This window comes from Carcharhinus amblyrhynchos, chromosome 11 (assembly GCF_965287045.1).
Source record: "Carcharhinus amblyrhynchos chromosome 11, sCarAmb.v2.hapA, whole genome shotgun sequence".
NCBI classification, from domain to species: Eukaryota; Metazoa; Chordata; class Chondrichthyes; order Carcharhiniformes; family Carcharhinidae; genus Carcharhinus; species Carcharhinus amblyrhynchos.
Genome location: NC_137334.1, coordinates 77,895,387 through 77,920,332, shown reverse-complemented (window position 1 = coordinate 77,920,332; position 24,946 = coordinate 77,895,387). Strand labels below are relative to the sequence as shown.

The 24,946-nt window shown below is 41.6% G+C and overlaps 1 pseudogene; it reads left to right on the top strand.

Moving 5' to 3' along the window:
• Positions 1 to 10,960: 10,960 nt before the first annotated feature.
• On the top strand, positions 10,961 to 11,134 carry LOC145350409 (U2 spliceosomal RNA; annotated as a pseudogene).
• Positions 11,135 to 24,946: the final 13,812 nt, after the last annotated feature.

The window sequence follows — 24,946 nt, the reverse complement described above, 5'->3', positions numbered from 1 at the left end:
ACGCTGTTCCTTCCTCAGGTGAGTGGAGAGTGGAGACCTGATGAAGGAACAGCATTCCGAAAGCTTGTGGCGTTTACTATCAGATAAACCTGTTGGACTTTAACCTGGTGGTGTGAGAATTCTTACTGTGTTGACCCTAGTCCAACGTCTTCACATCGAACCTGATGGCAGACAAGGCTTGGTTTAACGCCTCATCTTACAGACAGCACCTCCAGCAGTGCAGTAGGCCCTCGGTACTGCAACAGACGAAGCAGCTGGTACAGAATGGTGTGAAGCAGTGAAAATCACACCATTCTATCGTGGGAATGCTTTCTTGAGCAAAGTCGGGTAACATGGTGAGTCAACGATGGCACAAAGGCAGCAGCAATGCCAAGAGAAGAGCAGAAGCGAAACAGTGAGTGAAACCCAGTGACTTCACCATGCACAAGACTACTCATGCTTCCAAACCTATAACATGTTGCTGACAACGAATTATAGGGTTTCCAGCTTCATAGCATCAAAGACTTCTGACAAACGTTCAATTGGATTCTTACACAGGGAAGTGAATTTTGTTTTAAAAATGTCTTGCTGTACCCAGTAAAATGTATATAATTGCCTTTTGGAGTGCGTGGGCTGAAATCTTGCCACGGTTGCAACAGTTTCATTTAAGAAATGTCAGTACTATGCTGGATTTTGCAGCGTTCCAAAAAGTATCCAGGACTCAAAGGTGTTGCCCTTTTTCTGCTGAGTTCCACTCGATCAAATCTGTTTTCCCTGCTAATAAACAGGTAAAAATCAAGGAGCAGATGTATTTTGCCATTTATAATGCATGGTTGTTATGTTCATCTATAAAGAAGAGGGCACGTTAGAACCAGAGCATTAATTTGTGTGTCTAATTGGACAATGTAGAATTGTATTTTTAGAGTAACTGTAGTGAATGGTTTATTGCTGATACTGGTGTTTATAAAACAATTTATAATTGCTGGTATTAGAGCAGTTTTAGAAACTAAATTTGTTGTGTCAACTGTACTCAAGAAAATTGCTGCAGCTTACTCTACAAATATTGTAACGAGTATAATTTAACTATACAGCACCTTTCCTGTAATGAGGTGCCACAGGCTCTTGTAGTCTGTGGCATTCCTCTAATAAATATTCTAACCTTTGCAAAGCCAACAGCAGCATGGATTTTTATCCTTTTGCTGGATGTGGGCTTTGCTGGCTAGGCCAGCATTTTTATTGCCCATCCTTAATTGTCTTTGAGATGGTGTAGTGAGCCTCCTCAGAACCCCTGCAATGCAGGTAAAGACTAACCGGCTTGTCGAGTCTTTACCGACTCTCTGAATGAGCATCCCACCCAGGCCTTCCTCTCCGCCCATAACCCCACACATTTACCATGGCTAATCCACCTAACGTACACATCTTTGGACACTAAGGGACAATTTAGCATGACCGATACACCTAACATTTTGATTGGTATGTCCAATCTCTGACGATTCAGAGGCCAGAAGATCTGAGCCAATATTCTTTGAACCTTTTGAATGATGTATTTTATCTCAAAATGGTTTAAATTTGCTTCTTTTCTGGAATTCGCATGATCCACCATACACTTACATGAAAGCTATATCTCAATTTGCTTCCTCATGAAAGGTTAGAACATGGAATAATTTCACCTGACCAGCAGTTGGGTGTGAGAAGGTTAGACATGAAAGCCGAGAAATTATCTGTATAAAATAAAAAATATAATATATCCTACTCAGTGAATCAAATATATTTAACAAAATAGCTTGGATATGGCTTCATTCCTGACTTCAGGACATCCTAAGGCACTTTACAATCAATAAAGCTCCCCAACATGTCAAATGGTAGTCTTCAATAAATTCAATTCACTCCATGTGCCATCAAGTAATGGCCAAAGGCATTGGTTATACCAAAGGCTAATAAGGATCCTGACCACAGCCCGGCTGTAGTATTATGGTCCAGAAGTTGTTGTACCTCTAGCCAAGCTGTTTCAGTACAGTTAAAGCAGTGTAATCCACCTGACAATGTGAAAAATTGGCCAGATATATCCTGTCCACAAACAATAGGACAAATCTATCCAAAAACTGCCTTCAATAGTCTACTCCTAATCATAAGCAAAATGATTGACAATGTCATTAGCAGTGCTATTAAGCAGCACTAATATTTTGATACTAACTTTTAGATTTCGGTCTGATCTATGGATTTTATTTTTAATCGCATTTTAAATTCTGCTACCTGAGATACTTTACAGGATGGCAGATGAATTTGTGAAAAACTGCACTTAATGGATTTAAGTTGGCTGAGGGTCTAAGTTCTGCAGTTGTACATAGAACATAGAACATTACAGTGCAGTACAGGCCCTTCGGCCCTCGATGTTGTGCCGACCAGTGGAACCAATCTAATGGCCCTCTAACCTAAACTATTCCATTGTTATCCATATGCCTATCCACTGACCATTTGAACACCCTTAAAGTTGGCAAGTCCACAACTGCTGCAGGCAGGGCATTCCACACCCTTACTACCCTCTGAGTAAAGAACCTACCTCTGACATCCGTCCTAGAATTACCACCCCTTAATTTAAAGCTATGTCCCCTCGTGTTAGCTGTCACCATCCGAGGAAAAAAGGCTCTCACTATCCACCCTATCTAACCCTCTGATCATCTTGTATGCCCCAATTAGGTCACCTCTCAACTTTCTTCTTTCTAATGAAAACAACCTCAAGTCCCTCAGCCTTTCCTCATAAGGCCTTCCCACCATACCAGGCAATGTCCTGGTAAACCTCCTCTGCACCCTTTCCAATGCCTCCACATCCTTCTTATAATGCGGCGACCAGAACTGTACACAATACTCCAAGTGCAGCCACACCAGAGTTTTGTACAGTTGTAACATGACCTCAGCTCCGAAATTCAATCCTTCTACCAATAAAAGCTAACACACTGTACGCCTTCTTAACAACCTTATCAACCTGGGTGCCAACTTTCGGGGATCTATGCACATGTCCACCGAGATCTCTCTGCTCGTCGACACTACCAAGAGTCCTTTCATTAGCCCTATATTCTGTACTCCTATTACTGTTACCAAAGTGAATCACCTCACGCTTTTCCACATTAAACTCCATTTGCCACCTCTCAGCCCAGCTTTGCAGCTTATCTATGTCCCTCTGCAAACTGTAACATCCATCCTCACTGTCTACAACTCCTCCGACTTTGGTGTCTTCAGCAAATTTACTAACCCATCCTTCTACACCCTCACCTAGGTCATTTTTATAAATGACAAACAGCAGTGGCCCCAAAACAGATCCCTGAGGTACACCACTTGTAACTGAACTCCAGGTTGAATATTTCCCATCAACCACCACTCTCTGTCTTCTATCAGCTAGCCAATGCCTGATCCAATCTGCTAAATCACCATCAATCCCATGCATCTGCATTTTCTGCAGTAGCCTACCATGGGGAACCTTATCAAATGCTTTGCTAAAATCCATATGCACCACGTCAACTGCCTTACCCTTATCCACCTCTTTGGTCACCTTTTCAAAAAACTCGATAAGGTTTGTGAGGCACAACCTACCCTTCACAAAACCGTGTTGACTATCCCTAATCAATAGTATGTTGTCTTAATTTGATTGTTGGCATTTAAGAGGCTTTTTAAAGTAGCTTTGAAGAAATGGCTGAAAAGTAACTTGAACCTCGGATGATATCTTCCCTTTAAACACAACCCACACATTGATTTAACATAACAAAAACAGAAAATGCTGGAATCTCAGCGGACTCGACAGCAGCTGTGGAGAGAAAATAGACTCAATGTTTCGATCAGGATGACCCTTTGTCAGAGTTTTTACCAGCATTTTCTATTATTGTTTCAGATTCCAGCATCCACAATATTTTACCTTTTATCCAAGCATTGATTTAATCGATTAACCATATTTGTAGGACAGAATATCCATATCGGAGGAAAACATTTCTTTCTGTTTTCAATCTAGAAACATAGATTAGAGCAGAAGGAGGCCATTTGGCCCTTCCAGACTGCTCTACCATTCATTATGATCATGGCAGATTCTCCAACGCAATAGCCTAACCCTGCTTTTTCCCCATAACCTTTGATTCCATTCAACCAAATGCTATATCCAACCACCTCTTGAATACGTTCAACTCTGATAATCGTTCCTAACATTTGCACTTAATGGCTTTAGTGTCTGTGAGACTTGGGTTCAGATGTGCTGAAGAGGATGCAATTCATTTGTAAATGGTCTGTCTCTAACTGCTCAGGATCGAAAGGAAATGTGCCATTTCTTCACAATGGAATGTAAATTCTGAGCCCAGGGGAACACAAGATGCATATTTGTCTTTAGTCTACATGACTCCTGTAAGAAGTGGCTTGAGACCAGATGACTACACCCTAAGCCCGTTGAAGAGATGAATTTGGACTATTTCCAAATAAAGGATTTCAGATTAATGAGAAGTGAGGATAAAAGTGAGGAAATTGGAGTCTTTTGCACAATTTAACCATGGCTTCTGTGATACAACTCTTGAGACACAGTTCAACACCACTACAGAGACTCAGAGAAAGACGTCTCAGTGCTGGCAGCATTCAGGGAATCCTGGAAACTTGAGAGATGAGAGATTCCAAGTTGTCTTTACTGTTTTTGTTAAGTATTTTTAAAATCTTGCTTAATATATTCTGGTTGATTCATAAATACCAGTTACTTATATCATGTTAGATTAGGTACAAGTGAGGATCCTAGCATTAGCAATTAGGAATTTAGAAATTTTAATTAGAAGGGTTTTATACCTCAAAAACCTACAATCACATAATGCTTATTCAGCAAAACCTGCTCATCGATGCTCGGTTTGGTTTGCCCAGGGTACTTGGCTGCAACCTCATTACAACCAGGGTTCAAACAGGAATAAAGGACTGAAGTCCAGAGCTGGTGTGTGATGCAGCATTTGTTGAGCGAGGCATCAACGACCCCTAGCATAATTAAAGTCAATGGGAATCAGGGGGAAAACAGTCTGCTGGTTTAAGTCATATGTTAAGCCTGCAAAGTTATGAAGATGTGCACTTTAATTTACAAAAGCAGAATATAGAAAGACAATTTAGCTTGACACAAGATGGAGTCGGGGGTGGTGGTTGCGGGGGTGGGATCAGGAAAATTCTCTTTGTGTTTTCTGTACAGCCACAAGGACTGACTTACATCAGGCCAGTTGTGTAGAGAGTCACCCAAGTGCAGATTACCTTCCCGGGTGCTGATAATTGTCTCACAAATAATGAAACACAGAGTAATAATGACTTGCCAGCCTCATGGAGATGCAAATACAATTAAAGATGTTTGGACGCTGTTCACAACTGAAATGACAGTAGGGATGTTAAACATTTCCCATTGTGTGACAACTGCTTAACCCATCATACTATTTATATAGGATAATGGGAATCAGATATTGTGTTCACCTGACAGAAACTGGATTGTTGTAAGAATCATCTTATTAATTCACAGCCCAGGGCAGTCAGTCTGGCTACAGAGACCAAAGAGGGAAAACATGAAAATGGGGGAAGTTTGCCTAGATATTCACCAGAGGCTCAAAAAGTGGACTATTCTTTTACGTGCTGATTATATCTTCACTACAGGGGCTCTATATATAACTTCTACTGGAGCAATGCCAGAAATCTGCTGCTGTGTGGAGTAAGCCATTGTGAATTGATAACTAGAAACTTCCCACTTTAATTATTGTCAGTGAACCAACAGAAGATCTGCAAGGTTTCCAGCAACCATCTCAAGCACTAACAGCAAAAGTATTTTTTTTGGACCCTTAAGGAAATGACATAATGCCCCATCCTTTGTAATCAGCTTTTCTTCTGTGTGTGACTTGTGATTTTGGGTGAGTGGGTGCTATTGCAATTACGTTTTGCTTGTTGAGAAAGGAAACACTAATTCTTTATTTTCCTTTAAACCTACAAGAAAACCTGTCCTGTTTCTGTTTGTGAAACCCAGCACACAAGGGGTTAAAACACATCTTTAAAACACAACTCGTTGCAGTTGTTCAAGACAAGGGAAAGAAGACAATGATCCTACTGCCTTTCCCCTGTTTGTAATGCCTAGCTCAAATGAAGATGATTGTGATTGATGGAGGCCAACCATCTCAGCCCCAAGATATCACTGGCAGAGTTCCTCAGGATAGGATCCTACGCCCAACCACTTCAGCTGCTTCATCACTCACCTTCCTTCCATCATAAAGTCAGGAGCAGGATGTTTGCTGATGATTGCACAATGTTCAGTACCATTTGTGACTCCTCAGGTACAGAAGTCATCCATGTTCACATGCAGCAAAAATCTGTACAACATTCAGGAAAGCACAGGCAGTGATTATCTCCATCAAGGGAGAATCCAACCATCAGTCCTTGGATTGCCACAACATTACCATCACTAGATTCCCCACTCAACAGCTTGTGAGATACCACTGATTGAAAACTGAATTGGACCAGCCATATAAATGCTGTGGCTGTAAGAGCAGACACTCTAGTCGGAATGTTACCACCATTGGGATTTTCCCCTCCCACTACAGTGAGCGGAGATTTGACTGGACACCATATTTTCCAACCTTGTGGTGAGAAGGACAAGTAAGATTGTGCCCTCTGAATGAAGTGGAAGTAGTTTCCCAAAGCCTGGTCCATCCTTGACAAATCACACGTCAGGAGTATATGGATGAGTGCAGCCCCAACAAATTCTTGAAGCTGAGCACCATCCAGAACAAAGCAGCCCACTTAATTGGCACCCCATCTACGACTTTAAACATTCACTCCCACCACTGGCACAGAGTGTATACCAGCTACAAAATACATTGCAGCAGCCCAAGCCTACTTCAGCAGCATCATCCAAACCCACAACCTTTTATTACCTGGAGCTACATGGAGAGCAGACTCATGAAAACATCACCTTCCAGCCTGCAAATCACACACCATCCTGAGCTGGAACTCTATTACTATCCCTTCACTTCCTTTACGGGTCAAAATTCTGGAACTTGCTCCCTAACAGCCCTAATGGACAATAAATACTGGAATTACCCTTAGGATACAAGTATTTAAACACAATGCAGTAGTGTGAAAATCTCCCCTCTGATATTTTAACAGAGGTGTTAACCTGTTTATTACCATAGCCATACCGCAGATTCCCTACAGTGTAGAAGGAGGCTATTCAACCCATTGAGTCTGCACTGACTCTTCAAAACAGCATCTTACTCAGCCCCCCCCCCCCCCCGCCCCCCCCCACCTCACCCTATTCCCTTGATCCCATGTATCTACCATGGCTAATCCACCTAACCTACATATCTTTGAACATGAAGGGGCAATTGAGCATGGCCAACCCACCAAATCTGCACATCTTTGGACAGTTATAGCAGAAACCCTTGCAGCCATGGGGAAAATGTGCAAACTCCACACAGACAGCCAGTGGAAGCTGGAATCACACCCAGGCACCTGGCCACATCAGGCAGCAGTGTTAACCACTGTGCCACCATGCCACACCCATGAGGGGTTAAAATATGTTAAGAGTTTCAAAGTTAGGTTGTTCAATGCAAGCAAATATGAATATTAATTCCTTATGCACCACAAGGCAGGAGCTCTTAACAGTTCTGTCATTAGAATTAGGCAATTGGATTACTGCTTCATAATGCCTGTGGGGCCATTTTATAAATGTACACAAAGTTTTCAAACATTTACTCACAATAATTATTTCACCAGGTAATTAATCCATTCCCTCAAATGCAGAAAATATGATTGCAGTGAGGCTTGAAACTACACGACACACTCATTATTCTGTACCTTTACTGTTATATATCGTGGAGTTTCACTTGGAGCTGGCATACTTGGTTGCTGGCTCTGCCCTTCCTGACATGGATGCTAGACTAGCTGTCTGGGTGGCAACAGATGTGTGGTGATCTGGATATCTCAGGAACTGATAGGATGTCATTTATGTAATGGCCAGTTGAGAACCCTCACCCACAATGCTCTTGAAAATATCATTCACATTGGAGATCATAGTGTTCATGGTCTTGGAGGAACTCCAGTCTCAGAGTAAAAGGGCTTCACCACCTCGTAGGCCAAATATTTCTCCTTCCCAAATTTCTCCGCATTTATTGGTGCTCTAGTCACTGATACCTTGGAAACCTTCTTTGGAGTTTCTCCCTTCTCCTCAGGCATTTTCAAACCCATTTTCAAACCTAAACATCGTTGAATGATGTTAGATAACAGCTTCTTAAATGTGTATGAATAATGAATTAAATGATTTACGGTTTTATGTTTCATTGAATTTTCCTCGTGTGATGTTTTTAAAAAGTAATCACATCTAATAAATCCACGGCGCTGGCTGGACAATGACTATAACTGGAGCTATTTTTCATTTCGAGTCCTTCACCTGACAAGACATTAAGATGATATAAAATTACAGTTTCCTTTTATTCAAAATGGATGTTATTTCCAGAGATTTTAGATTCCCACAATTAGGCAATCTAAGGAAAAAGAATCTGAAAAACTTCAGCATTAAGTTAGTTGAATTTCCATTTCAAAGTTTATCGAACTCCTCGCTTTTCCAGCAATGAATTATTTTATACATACAAGATAGCCGCTGTTATTCTAAAGCGGGTTCAACTAAATGGCTGCATTTAGTTGACCGTGATAATTAACTTAGGCATTACATAATGCCTTAATTGCATTAGCAATTGTGAGTTTTAAACAAAGAAGAAAGAGATGCGGTTTTCACACATAGGTTAAACTAACAACAACAGATTTATTGAAGGGCGACACGGTGGCACAGTGCTTAGCACTGCTGCCTCACAGCAACAGGGATCCAGGTTCAATTCCGGCCTCAGGTCACTGTCCATGTGGAATTTGTATATTCTCCCCATGCTTGCGTGTGTTTCTTCCGCTTGCTGCGGTTTCCTCCCACAGTCCAAAGATGTGTGGATTAGATTGATTGGCTGTGCTAAATTGGCCTTAGTGTTGGGGGATTAGTAGGATAAATATATGGGGTTACAGAAATAGGCCCTGTCTGGGGTTGTGGTCAGTGCAGACGTGATAGGCTGAATGGCCTCCTTATGCACTGTAGGGATGCTATGATTCTGTGTAAGAAGCTGTTGCCTGTACAGAATAAAAAATGAAACTAAACAGGAGACTGTGCAAAGCCCCAATGATATTACCATCAAATCATGTTACTGGCTCTTAAAGCAATCGTGTAACCACTTAAATATATAACAACATAATAATACTAACTAATGACGAGTCATATTATAATTAGAGATTAACTGAATGGCAGAATCACAAAGGAAGATCATCAGAAAATAATTTTGAGAAGAATAAGTGTTATGTATTAGACTTGAATTTTGATCAAAATTGTAGCCAAGACCTGACTATCTGTTACTGGATTGATTCTTCCCATTCAATCCCTTTACCCTCACGTACGCTTCTAAAATATTAGCCAGGGTGGTAACAGGAAAGGCCCAGACACTTTTTTAAAAAAGAAATTGTTTATCCAATCTCTAACATGTAACTAATTTCACCCACAAAACTGAGATTGTTCAAAACTAGTTTGAAAGAGAATTGGCAATCCGTGAGCAAGACCAAACTTTTCTGCAGACAAAAAAAAAATCAAGGCATTGCACATCCATACTGAGCAAAATGATGTGCCGAAAGTATCAGTGCTTTGGTGAATCTGTGCTTCTTTAAATTCAATTGTATGTCTCAGGAGGAATATTAAAAAGATACAGGATGACCCAGGTAAATGCCAAGCTGAGAATTCCATAGATGCATCTTGTATAATGTGGAAAGGGATGGTATACATTGAAACAACTCCAGCAATGGAGTCAGAGACATGGACCTGTAAGCTAACAGGCATTACAGCAAAACCAGGCTACCGATCCTCATATTTATTTAACCATTTTACATTCCATCATATTTACCTCTATTGTGATTTTAAATATCTATCCACCATTAATTGTAGTTGGTTCACACAAGATATTAATAGGTTGATTTTTGAATTGCAAAATAAATTTTTTTTGAGGTGATGTGTTTTCTTTTTATTTATTGTAATTTATTTCAATAGGCCGTATCTGTTACAAAAACAAAACAAGGAACACTTGGCAATAATTCCCTTCATAACAGGGTAGACAGGGTAGATTCAGAAAGAATGTTCCCAATGGTGGGGGATAGCCCAGAACTAGGGGGTCATAGTTTGAGGATAAGGGGTAAACCTTTTAGAACAGAGATAAGGAGAAATGTCTTCACCCAGAAGGTGGTGAATGTGTGGAATTCATTACCACAGAATGTAATTCAGGCCAAAACATTGTCTTATTTCAAGAAGAAATTAGGTATAGCTCTTGGGGCTAAAAGGATCAAGGGATGTGGGAGGAAGGGGGGATCAGGATATTGAATTTGATGATCAGCCATGATCAAGATGAATGGTGGACCAGGCTTGAAGGGCCAAATGGCCTACTCCTGCTTCTAGTTTCTACATTTCTATGTAATATTAGATATTTTGATATGATTGCATTGTTGAGGATTAGTTTTTCTTCCTCCAAGTTAGCTATCCATCAGCAGCATCAAGTACTCTCATATCACGTGCAGAAGAGCTAAAACTATAAACCCTTGCCTAACTCTAGGTTCAGAACCCTAACTCTCCAGTTGCAGTGTGAACCTTTGCACATCTCCCATTGCTCATCCTTCCAGCCTTCCTGTGTGAATTTGAGAAAGAGACACATCCCCCCCCCCGCTGAATCATGTTGAGCTAAAGCTTACACTTGCGGTTTCGTAAAAATATAAGTCAAGACAAGAAAAATAGACAGAAGGTTCTGAGTTCAAGTCCCATTTCAAGGCTGATGCTGAGGAAGTACTGTGCTGTCAAGGGTGCCACCTATCAGGGGAAATGCTAAACTAAGGCTCAATCTACCTGTTTGGGTGGACGTAAAAAATTTCATGGCTCGCTTCTCGGCCTTTTGGCTAAGATCAAGTGTAGTATCTGTTCATCACTGATGCCAATCTTCAGCTAACAGAAAGAATATACTTGGTTGAAGTCATTAGGTTACATTTTAGTTTCATTTGAAGCATTTTTTTAAAGCAGCATCTCGGCCTTTTGGCTAAGATGCAAATGAGATCAAGCCTTGGAGGAGGAGCTATACCTACTCCAATCAGCTTGGATCATGTCGGTCAAGCCCAAGACAGGAGGTGAGAGCCCTGTCTTGTCAGCTTGGATCGGGAATGTCCCAACTTGTTGGGACTCTGAATTGGATTTAATTTGATTGGATTGAATTGGAATAAAGTTTAAAAAGAAAGATTTCATGGCTGTATTTCAGATAAGAGTAGGGAGTTATCCCTGGTGTCCTAGTCTTATGTATCACTAAATCAACATCATAGGAACAGATTAGCTGGGCATTGCCACATTGCCATTTGTGGGAGTTTGCTGTCTGCTGCTTGGCTGTTGTATTTCTTACAATAATGACTGCAGTCCAAAAATTCTTCATTGGCTGTACTTTGAGATGTCTAATGGCCTGGGTGTGGATGGTTAATTTAGTGGTAATGTCAATGTATTTCCAGAGGGTCTAAAAGAGATAGCTGAGGAAACTGTGGACACGTTGGTGGTGATCTCACTGGAGGCAGTGAGGGTACCAGAGGACTGGAAAGTAGCTAATGTAATACCGCTGTTTAAGAAAGGAGGGAGGCAGCAGACGGGAAATTACAGGCCAGTTAGCCTGACCTTGGTCATTGGCAAGATTTTAGACTCCATTATTAAAAATGGGATTGCGGAATACTTGGAAGTGCATGATAAAATAGAACGAGTCAGCATGGTTTCATCAAGGGGCGACCATGTCTGACAAATCTGTTAGAGTTCTTTGAGGAGGTAACAAGGAAGTTAGATAAAGGAGAACCAGTGGACGTGCTTTGTTTAGATTTCCAGAAGGCCTTTGACAAGGTGATCCATAGCGGACTGTTCAATAAGTTATGAGCCCATGGTGTTAAGAGTAAGATCCTGCATGGATAGAGGATGGACTGATAGGCAGAAGGCAGAGAGTGGGGATAAATGGGTCTTTTTCAGGATGGCAGCCAGTGACTAGTGGTGTTCCTCAGGGGTCGGTGCTGGGACCACAACTTTTCACAATATATATTAACGATTTGGAGGAAGGAACTGAAGGCACTGTTGCTAAGTTTGCAGATGACACAAAGATATGTAGAGGGACAGGTAATACTGAGGAAGCAGAGGTGCTGTAGAAGGATTTGGACAGGTTAGGAGAGTGGGCAAAGAAGTGGCAGATGGAATATAATGTGGAAAGGTGTGAGGTTATGCACTTTGGAAGAACAAATTGAGGCAGAGACTATTTTCTAAATGGGAAAATGCTTAGGAAATCAGAAGCACAAGGGGACTTGGGAGTCATTGTTGAAGATTCTCTTAAGGTTAATGTGTAGGTCAGTCAGTAGTTAGGAAGGCAAATGCAACATTAGCATTCATGTCAAGAGGGCTAGAATAGCTGGTCAGACCCCATTTGGAGCATTGTGAGCAGTTTTGGGCCCTGTACCTAAGGAAGGGTGTATTGGCCTTGGAAAGGGCCCAGAGGAGGTTCACAAGAATGATCCCCGGAATGAAGAGCTTGTCTTATGAGAAATGGTTGAGGACTCTGGGTCTGTACTCATTGGAGTTTAGAAGAATGAGAAGGGGATCTTATTGAAACTTACAGGATATTGCGAGGCCTGGAAAGAGTGGACATGGAGTGGATATTTCCAATAGTAGGAAAAACTAGAACCAGAGGGCATAACCTCAGGCTAAAGAGACAATCCTTTAAAACAGAGATGAGGAGGAATTTCTTCAGCCAGGGAGTAGTGAATCTGTGGAACTCTTTGCCACAGAAGGATGTGGAGGCCAGGTCATTGAGTGTCTTTAAGATAGAGATAGATAGGTTCTTGATTAATAAGGGGATCAGGGATTATGGAGAAAAGGTAGGAGAATGGGGATGAGAAAAATATCAGCCATGATTGAATGGTGGAGCAAACCCGATAGGCCGAATTCTGCTCCTATGTCATATGGTTTTATGGTCTTATGGGTCCAACTAACGCTTTGGAGACATGAGTTCATGTCATGATGGCAGCTAGTGAAAGTTGAATTCAATTAATAAAGCTGGAATAGAAAGCTGGTCTCAGTAGTGGTGACTATGAAACCATTGCTGATTATTTTAAAAATCCAAATGGTTTACTCAGCCTTCAGGGAGGGAAATATGCCACCCTTAACCGGTCTGGCCTGAATGTGACTCCAGACCCACTGCAATGTGGTTGGTTCTTAACTGCCCCCTAAAATGTTCTAGCAAGCTACTCAGTTCAAGAACAATTAGGAATCGGCAACACATACCGGCCTTGCCAGCAATGCCCACATCCTGTGAAAGAATCATTTTTAAAAAGAACTATATAAATGCCAGCCATTCCTTCTTTCGAATGGCCAACTTTTCAACACTCATGAACTGCAAAAGGAGTTTTTATCTGACAAAGAGTGACAGCTCTTCAGTTCCCTTTCATCTCCCAGCAAAGTAACATCAATTGCAAATTTGGGGGAGCCACTCAGCTGTACCAAACTGTGACAAAGAGGAATAAAACTGAGCAGACCATCAGAAATCAACCTACCACCTATCACTGTCACCCCACCCACGTTCCACTCTTTCCCTTCACCCAACTGCTCCCCCAGGCCACCCTACTCACTTGCCACCCACCACCCTGTGCACCTACCACTTCACCCACCTACTTGCCCTAGCCATTCATTAACATCCATCCATCACCATTCACCAATATTCAAATTGGACATTTACCCTTATAGCAGTTAGTGCTGTAAAAAGGAGTATCTTCTGTGCTGATTCTCTCAAAGGGATGGCACAGTGGTTAGCACTGCTGCCTCACAGCACCAGGGACCCGGGTTCATATTCCCGGCTTGGGTCACTGTGTGGAATCTCCGCATCTCAGCATGGGTTTCCTTCGGGTGCTCCAGTTTCCTCCCACAGTCCAGAAGATGTGCTGGTTAGATGCATTGGCCATGCTAAATTCTCCCTCAATGTACCCAAACAGGTGCTGCAGTGTGGCGACCAGGGGATTTTCACAGTAACTTCATTGCAATGTTAATGCAAGCCTACTTGTGACAATAATGAATGAACTCTTCACTTCTCTCTGCCAGGATTCCTGCACTGAGTGAGTTCTTCGGCATCATGGGACAGAAACCTGGCATTTTTAAAGGCATCTGGGTCTCATTACTGGATGCTCCAATCAGGAGATTTAGGCCCTTGTATTTTGTTAGATTTCTATTACACTTTAACGCACTGGTATTCACTGAGTTTGGTATCGTCCTTTTCACTTACATTTTAAGCTGGTTTCCCAAGCCTCGAACCTGTCTAACAGGTTGCAGCAAAGTAATCAATTCCTGAGCCCAAAGGTATTATAGTGTCTATTCAGACTGTACCTTCAGATTACATTTAGGAGCTCTGCTAATTAGCAGAACAATCTATGTCAGCTTCAAGGGATTTCAAGAGTGGTAAAATTCAAGATTTCCTGCAGGCACTGTTCTCAGAATTTACTACAGAATTTTGGAATAAAACAGGAATAAGAAATTAAAAATTTGGGGGTCATGCTGATATCACATTTTCCGTTGCTTGGACCAGTAATACCAATGTAAAACTTATAGTTAAATTGCCAGGTTACTGTACTACCACTTGGTGTCACTAGAGTACTTGGTGAGATTGTTACTTCCAGCTACAATGTTCACCATCACTTTTGATCACTTTAATCGAACAAAAGGCCAGCTCCATCCTGCACAGCCATACAGTACTAAAATAAGTTCTTATTTATACTTAAATAATGCGTATTAATATTAGAAAGGGCAGATTCCTCACCAAAACATTGATTTGATGATAAATGAGCACCATGTCAAGGTTAAAACTATTCTTAGGCGTTAATTTGTATTAATACCTTTGCCCTTTGATTGGGCAGCAAAGGAAGGATATTCTGTCCCATGCGGGCAGAAGGACCTCCCTCTCAAGTCAATTAATGGCCTTACTGAAGGAAGCAACCAAGAGCTGATTATCTGAATTTGGGGTGAGATTTTATCTTTTGAGTTGTTTATCCAATCAAAGTCTTTGTTCAATGTAATGACAACTTCAGTTATGATTCTTAACAACATGACAGCTCAGCGACTATCACTGTTGGCTGTGCAGATACATGGATTTGGGCCGGTGTCTGCGGGAGTTTGCACATTCTCCCTGTGATTGCGTGGGTTTTCTCTGGGTTCTCCGGTTTCCTCTCACATCCCAAAAAACATGCTCTTAGGCTGATTGGTGTAACAAATTGTCCCTAAATTAGTCTTCCCTCAATCTTCCCCAATAGGTGTAGACAAAGGTCATGGGTAGAGGAGGGCACTCATAATGTTAAAATGGTGGCGCGGGCTCGTTGGGCTGAAGGGCTTGTTTCCCGTGCTGTGTTGTCCTTTGTTCTTTGTTCTTAAATTGATATTGCACTTTTTACATTCTGTAAGGTAAAAGATAGTCTTAAGGCTCAGAGTGATGCCTGGGACATAACTAGGGAGGATTCATAACTCTATGATATTTTGTGGTGTATTCCGGTGTCAGGAGCATTTTAGTAAATGTCAAAACATGTTCTGAGCTCGAAATACCATATTTCAGGAACAGGTTGCGTATTGTATCATTTCATGCTGCATAAAAGAAATCTTTTCCCTATTTACCCCAACTGTACCTTCATTCCCATTACTAATGTATCACCAAAGTAAGTTATAGTTATGGATTCTGTTGTTCTGCATGCTAAATATCAAATTCTGACACAACTGAGTAGTGGGGCCTGGAGGAAGTCCAGAAGGCTATTGTGATGAAAAGCAGATTTAGTCACTCCCTGCCAGAAATAAGGATTATATTCATCCATGACGTTCTTTTAATAATTAAAATAAGGGAAACTTGTTTCAGATGGTTAACTGGAAATTGCAAAGAACCTTTCTATAACAAGCCTTTGAAAAGGAACTTGGGAGTTGATGTGGTTACTTTGTCAGAAAATTTAATAGATGTCGACCAAAATCGCACAACTTTCCGAATGACAATGCGATGAGTATTCATTAAAGAGAAGTAAGAGGTTGGCAATGGTAACTAAATAGAATGGCCATCCAGCTTATGTGCTACAAAATAAAGAATGCTGGTTTGCAGAGAGTATCATGGATATGTTGAGGTAGAGGGATGGTGTCCAGCAATATGAAAGATTGGCCAGTTGTATCTGGGACAAAATTTTAAAGTTCATTTATTTATAAGTCACAGATAGGCTTATATTCACACTGCAATGAAGTTACCGTGAAAATCTCCTAGTCGCCACAGTCCAGCGTCTGTTTGGGTACACTGAGGGAGAATTTAGCATGGCCAGTGCACCTAACAAGCACATCTTTGGACTGAGAGAGGAAACCGGAGCACCGGTAGGAAACTCACACAGACACAGGGAGAACGTGCAAACTCCAAACACAAACAGTGACCCAAGACCAGAATTGAATGTCCCTGGCACTGTGAGGCAATAGTGCTAACCACTGTGCTACCATGCCACCCATGGTAAGACAGTCACAACTGGACTGAGTTCAGTTGCTTGCAACTCTATTAACCGATCTTCAATGAAGTCAGATTGATTTTACAAAACCCTATTATTTTTCAAGTTGTATTTGGAGACTTCAATTGACAATGTGCACACGTTGACCATAAGACATAGGAGCAGAGTTAGGCCAATCATCCCATTGAGTCTGTTCCACCATTCAATCATGGCTGATAAGTTTCTCAAACCCATTCTCCTACCTTTTTCCCATAACCTTTGATCCCCTGAGAAATCAAAAACCTATCTATTACTGTGTTAAGTATACTTGATGTTTGGGCATGTGATAAGTTTGCAGCATTCATGTTAAATGGGTCATGGCAAATCATTAAATTTACACCCACCCAATTTTATTCCCTACTGACTTCATGGGAGAAATAAGAACAAAAGAACAAAATAGATGACAATTTGCTGGTATCCATGTTATGCCACCACGCAAGGCCAATTTGACTTCCATAAAACATTGATGCAAGCACATGCAGGATAAAAATCAACATCTCTGATGTGAGACTACTGATGGCTCATATGAGGCAGTGGGAAGGCGACATGCTGGATTTTATGTTTGCCCTGACAACCACTGTCAAACACACCAGCGGGGGAACATAAAATCCAGCCTATAGTCTATTTTGTGGAATTGAACTAGATTATGAAGTAGGAACAGACTACAAAGCCAGTGCTTGTTCTGAATACTGACTGCAATCTGCCACCAGTCTTTCAATGTAAACTTATGAACATTGGCATATTTTGGCTGCAGTGTGTACCATTTACAAGGTGCACTGCAACTCATCTTAACTTTTTGGATAGCACCTTCCTAACTCACCCTCTCCCCCCTAGAAAGACTTGGAAGCAGTATGATCAACTGCAAGTTCCTCTCCAATACACTTATTACTGGAACTATAATCGCTGTTCCCCATTGTGTCAAAATCCTGTTATTTCCTAACTGAATGCACTGTGAGAGAGTATCTTCTTCACATGGTCTGCGGTGAGAGACAGGGGGTGGTTAAGAAAGCAGAACCACCATTCCAGGGGTGATTATGGATGGGCAATAAATAAAAACAGAAAATGCTGGATAAACTCAACAGGTCTAGCAGTTCTGTAGAAGGGTCAGATGGACATGAAACATTAATTCTAATTCTCTCCACAGGTGCTGCCAGATCTGCTGAGTTTATGCAGCATTTTTTGTTTTTATTTCAGATTACCAGTATCCACAGTATTTTGTTTTACACGGGCAATAGTAATATTATTGGCTTCAATAATACCGTTCATTGAAAGGAGAGAGTGCAGAATGTAGTGTTACAGTTATACTTAGGGTGTAGAGAAAGATCAACTTAATACAAGGTAGGACCATTCAAAGATAAAGATATGAACAAAGAAAATGCTTTTATCTATCAATGTCCCAACTGTTGTTCTGTGTTACTTTGTAATCCTTACAATGTGGCTGCTGTGGTTCTATAATCAAATAAATCTATTTTACAGGATAATTGCTTTAAAAGCAGTGTGGGCTTGAAAAGATGTTTTTTCCTTTTACAAGAAGTTCTTAACAATAGGTGCAAGCTAACAATAAGGTTAAAGACATATAATTCCTGTGATGTTGGTGGCAGTAAAATGGGTAGTTCTGTTAGCATCAAAACCTTTTAAGCTCAGTACTCACTAGGTAAACACATTATGGTATTCAACCATGGAAGGAATAAACTTAAACATACATAGCATCTTACATATAACCTTAAGGTTTGCAAAATGCTTCACAGCCAATTAAATACTCCTGAAATTGAGGAACCCTAAAACCCTAAAAGTTCTCACATCTGATCTCTCATTTGGACTGATCTTCTGACTTTAGTTGTGATGTTCTCCAGTCAAGACAGAAGATCACCATAGTTTCTGCTCTGGCCACTATTTAATGGCACTTACGGATCATCAGCGGTGGACAAGATCAGCTGGTACTCAAGCGCTGAAAATCCCAAGAATTTCTCTCACATTGTACCTATGGATTATATTTGGTCTCTGCTGCATTCCAAATTTTTCATCTAGTCTTGTAAAGGAGAAATCTATTTACAAAGTAAATGATGCCGAGGGGTCGGAACCAGAGGTGGTGTCAGGGATTAACGTTCTCTGCTTTTAAAGTTCCCATTGCACTGCCTCAAAGTGATTTGTAAAAGAAGCTAAACTGATGTGAGAAAAACCTTCTTTCACACAGCAAGTTGCTCGGGGTTGGAATGCACTATATGGAAGTGTGTTGGAAGCAGGTTCAATCAAGGCATGCAAGAGCATATTTGAGGATCACTTGAAGAGAAATGACGGGTGAGATTTCCCAGCCCTTCCCACAGGATGTTCTGGTCCTGCCAATGGAATCCCCAGTACGGGTTTCCTGGCAATGAAGGGTGTGAACAAATAGGAAACCCAATTAACAGCGATAAGACAAGATCACACCACTGGCCAATGGCAGGCTGCTTCCACCACTGTGAAACATGCGAGAGGGGACGCAGAAAACCCCACCCAAGGTGCAGAGGTACAGGGAAAAGGCAAGGGAATGGTAATAACTCATGATGCTTGTTTGAAGAACCAGTGCCAACACAATGGACCAAATGGTCTCCTCCTGCACCATAACAATTCTGTGACCAGAACATGATGTTGAATTGAAAGGTGCTTCACAAGATTGAGCTGAAGCATACCAGTCTCTAGATATGCAACCCCGGCCCACACCAGCGAGGATCTAGGACAGAGAATTAACCTGGAATTCTGCAGAATGATCATCCGTCCTCACAGGGATGTGTGGAAAACTTCTCAGGTCTGAGGGAGGTGTAGCCTGAGGTGTGCTCCCACAGCAGCACTTATACGTGACCACCCTATGCAAATCTATGCCCTTCTACTGACTCCACAATCTGATGTAGGACTATGCCCTAGAGGGCACCAGTGGGTATCATCCAATCCTAATCACCAGGATTGCGTTCAGCAGATTTGTGGGATCTCATTGTCCGACCTCACGCATAAAGATCGTCCACTTGCTTGCAAGAGCCAGAGAGTTCTGGCATCAGTAGTGCGAACACCGACATGACTCATTGTCTTGAAGAGAAGAAGAAAATACAGGCATAAAATTATCATAAAATTTAACATACAACCTATCACTGCAGGAGTTTACAATAAAGACAGCACTGGTTCCCATTTTTCTTTTTATTTCTCCTTTTTAAAATATTCTATAACTGGCTGCCCTTTTTCTCTCTAAATAATAATTTCTGCTGAGAATCGGCTCAGAAGGAAAGGTGAGTTAGAATGATTCACACAGTTCGAGAGATCAATATGGCAATAATTAGCAAAACTGCTGACATGATTCCTCGAGAATACACCAGCTCAGATAATGGGGCAGAGGTACGATACCCTTGCCAACTGGAATAACAACAGTTTCTTCAGATGCAAGAGAGAAGGATCAAGAGAGTGAAAGTGCAACGTGAAATGCTTCAGATGATGTATGCTCTGCTTTACACCATGGGATTGGACAGTATGAAAGAAGGGTGCTGGCAGGGGCAGTGGGAGAGGGGATTGGGGCTGGCTGGGGGAGTCTGGTAGGCCGACCATCAGGGGGTGCGGCTGTCAGGAAGGCCAGTGATCAGGGGGGAGTTCCAGGGAAGACCAGCAATCAGAGGCCAGCAATCAGGAGGCTGGTGATGGGGAGACAGTGTGCATTCTCCAATCTCTGCACTGACAGATCAGCGCATGTGCTGTGGCCTGTTTAGCTCTATGCTGCCAGCCTCTTGGGTGAGAATACGTCCCACCCTCTGCTTTCCAGAGTGATTCACGCTGAGGCACTCTGACTGTCAGAGATTCATTCTAGTAAATACACCCAAAAATCAGGCAGGATATGCTCCCCTTTTCCCACCCGTTGGGCACTTGGTTTCTTTTGGGAGAATCCTGGCCCATATCTTTCTTTTCCAAGCTGCAGTTGATATCACAGTGGAACTGACAATGAGGAGGATGGTTACTTAAATGAAGCGTCTTTCAATAGTTACTCAATAGTTAATAATTCAATATTACGCTGCTTCATCAATTACCTTCCTTCCATCGTAAAGTCAGTTCTGGGAATGCCCATGTATCATGAATGAATAAGAAATCTTCCAGTCCTGGAAATCATTTAAATCTTTCCTACAGGTTGAGATGAGTAAATTATTTCCTGAAGTTAAACTGTATTTTGCCCCCCCTCCCACAAAAAATAGCCAAAAGTTCCTCCATGCCCAGAGTGTACATTTTAATAAAATTGAGACTATAAGGAACTTATCTAGAAGCAGAAAGTTCTTGTAAGCTAAGAATTAAATTGGAATTTCATAAATGGTAGAAATACAAATTGGCGTGTATGTGGGGCATGTATAACACTATTGTTCCTGTGGCTTGCCTTTTCCAAGTGACTTCTTTGGAGCTACCTCCCTGATAGCCTCAGAATGAACACAAATTGAAAACACTGTGATTACTTATCAGGTCTTTCAGCATCTGTGATGAGAAAAGACAAGTTGACATTTCAGATGAAAGTTTAATGTTTATTTATTATTGTCACAAGTCGGCTTACATTAACACTGCAATGAAGTTACTGTGAAAAATCCCCTTGTCGCCACTGTCTGGCATCTGTTTGAGTAAACTGAGGGAGAATTTAGCATGGCCAATGCAGCTAACCGGCACGTCTTTTGGACTGTGGGAAGGAACTGGAGCACCTGGAGAAAACTCAAGGAGAAATGGACAGAACATGCAGATAGTGACCCAAGCCGGGAATCGAACCCAGGTCCCTGGCTCTGGGAGCCAGCAGTGCTAGCAGGGTAGCACAGTGGTTAGCACTGTGGCTTCACAGCGTCAGGGACCTGGATTCGATTCCTGGCTTGGGTCACTGTCTGTGTGGAGTTTGCACATTGTCTGCGTGGGTTTCCTCCGGGTGCTCCAGTTTCCTCCCACAATCTGAAAGATGCGCTGGTTAGGTACATTGACCCGAACAGATGCCAGACTGTGGCGATTAAGGGGATTTCACAATCATTTCATTGTAGTATTAATGTAAGCCTTACTTGTGACAAATATGTTAACTTTTAACAACTATGCCTCTGAGGATCAGGTGTTAGAGTTCTGACAGAGTTCATACCAGAACTATTATCTTGTCTCTTCCCTTTATATGGTTCTCATTGGTGATTTTCAGACTGAAATTTGATACTTTCTAGTTTTTAAAGTCTTGTGTCCATATAATTAGTGCTTTAATTGTAGCCTGTTTCTCACCTCACTAACTAATAAAAGTGTGTCAGTCAAAGCTAACACTGCCTATAATGGTTCACCAGTGCAGGACCAAAGAAGAAAGAAATCCTTACTGCCCTCACATAGTTGACCCTGTCATAAGTTTTCTGACCAGGGAGCTTTGTGCTTCATCCACTTTCGGACACCTGAATGAAGAAGAACAGCCCTTCAAGTAGCACAAGGGTCAAATCAGTTCCCAAGGGAGAGGGGCCACATTGATAGTTGCCATCTTATTTCAGGGCTATTAGCCTTTATTAGTAATTGAGGTGTCATTCAGCAGAGATGATAATCACAGACCAACATGGCTTCACAATGAAGCAACATGCAATACTAGACAGCTTGAAGTAGCTGACCTCAAACTGGCATAATAGGCAAGTACTTTTTCCATAAAATCTTTCCAATCACTTGTCTCACCACAGTGGCACAGTGGTTAGCACTGTTGCCTCACAGTGCCAAGCACATGCTCTGACAAAACTTGGCTCACAAGGGGCTGCCAAATTTAAGTTTCAGTTCAGGTGGCAATTGAATTCCCAGCATCTAGGCCTATGAGTTTAAAATCCACTGCGTCAGTCACCGAGGTCATATGAAGGGTTGATGTGTAATCTTCTCCAGTTGAGTTGATCACTTCTCACACTTGCCTTTTAAGTCATGGGGGTGAGCAATCTTACCAAAAAAATTCCAAGTGCCAAATGAGCGTGAAAACAGGAGAAATTAGTATTTTTTTTGGGTGCTTAAAAAGCAAATCTTACCTGATTCTGTCAAAAAAAATGTAGCCAAACTGGTTTCTTGCCAACAGGGGGAGTGGGTGGAGCCTAGCTCATTTAGCTGCCACGTAGCAGCAGAGGGCACAATCACGCATGTGCAGATCTTTGTGCTCTGTGATTTTTTGGGTCTCTTGCGATCTCAGTAGCTCACCCCACCCATTAGCCAGCAGGGTGAAATGGTACGATTGCCCCCATAATCTTTGTTAATATGTATTTTGTCTCTGGTACTAATGGGATCACAGCATAATCTGTCCTTCATTTTTAAGACCAAAATGTTCATCCTCTGCACTCCCTTTCTTTCCTGCAGATGCACACATTTTAGTTATCACTTACAAATTAGACATCTCACATACAGGAATTCGACAGCTATGACTAGATTTGATATGTGAAACAATGTTTGACCTGCTTTGTTTCATGAAATGAAGAAGGCTCATTCTATAAAAGGTGGACAGCATGACGGTACAGTGATTAGCACTGCTGCCACATAGTGCCAGAGACCCGGGTTCAATTCTGCGATTATTTGTGAGGAGTTTGCACCATGACAAATTGCTCCTTAGTGTCAAGGAGATTATCATAGAATCCCTACAATACAGAAGAAGGCCATTCAGCCCATTGAGTCTGCATCAACTACAATCCTAGCTAGGCCCTATTCTTGTAGCCTCACACATTTAGCTTGCTAATTCTCCCGGACACTATAGTCAATTTAGCATGGCCAATAAATCTAACCCACACATCTTTGGACTGTGAGAGGAAGCCAGGGCACCTGAAGGAAACTCACGCAGACATGGGGAGAATGTACAGACTCCACACAGACAGTGACCTGAGGCCCGAATTGAACCCATGCCGCTGGCACTGTGAGGCAGCAGTGCTAACCACTGCGGCACTGTGCTGCCCCAATTTGGAGGGTAAATATGTGGGGTTACGGGGAAAGGACCTGAGTGGAATTGTTGTCAGTAATGGCTCGATGGGCCAAATGGCCTCCTTCTGCATTGTTAATTCTATGATTTACGTACTAGGTACAAAATAAAAAAAACACTTCTGTTCCATAGCTTTAAAGGTTTGAAGGCTTCCTGCGATGCATATTTATATGGCGTGGCATCTGCTAATTAGAAACCTCAGTCAATTAAGCATTTGTGAATTTCATTAATAATTTTCCCAAATGTCTGATATTTCAAAAGTGTCTAATGAGAACCAATTTACAACCCAAACACCACGTCTTGACAATCATATTGCAATTTGCATAGCCATTAATCATTGCAACTGACCCGATGTATATGAATGAGAAGTGTGACTGGGGCTGCAGATGCTGGTGGAGTTACACACTAACACTCATTAACACCTTCAGTGGAATCGGGGACAGAATGGAGAGAGGAACAAATGAATTTAGAGAAAAGGATGCTATGGACTATGTTTTGAATTATCGTGTGTATAATGAGCAGTTCAGCTCTCTAATTGGTGTTTTATGTTGTTACTCTGACTGTAGAATTGACTGATAGCTTCAGCTGCTCTCTTTATTTCAGTCCCGTGCTCAGATCTTTGTCTGCGATGGAAAGATCCGCGCACATAGCCATATGACTCACTCTCTCATAAGCTTCTCCCTCTTGAGAAAATACTTCAAAAGCTTCAGTGCTAAGTAGATTGCAGGCTTTGTGTAATGAGAACAATCTCAGATAATGAGACCATTAGATGCAGACGGACAGCACATATTCAGAAGTGGAATTTTTGCAGCTTTTCTTTTTTAATATGCTTGTACATTATGACCAAATCATTATTGAAATATATGTGTTGTTTGTTGCTAGAGGTATTACAATCAAAACGCCCTGGTTGAAAAATGCTTACATTATTTCATTAATCACATTAATTTTTTTTGCATTTATAATAAACTGGTAAAAGCAAGTCAAACATTAATAAATCGCATGGACCCCTATGAGTAGTTGAGTCACACCAAACAAGAGACCGGCTACAGTGTCTGCTGTGATTCTGTAGGCTCCCATATTTTCTCATTCACTCTTGCCCCAGAATCAGAAGTTTGTGGGTTTAAGCCTCACAATTGACCAGCACATAATCGAAGTGACATTTTAGTCTAGTATTGAGGCAGTGACACATTGTCAGATAGATAAGATAATGAGCCAAGGCTGCTGGCTGTTCAAATTGATGTAAAAGTCCAGAACTGTTCGGAGCTCTTATAGTGCCCTGGTCAACAATCCGCACTCAACACTCAAAATAAACTATCGCATTGTTCATTCCTTTCCGGTGTTTGGAACACCAGCTACACGCTAAACCAGCTACCA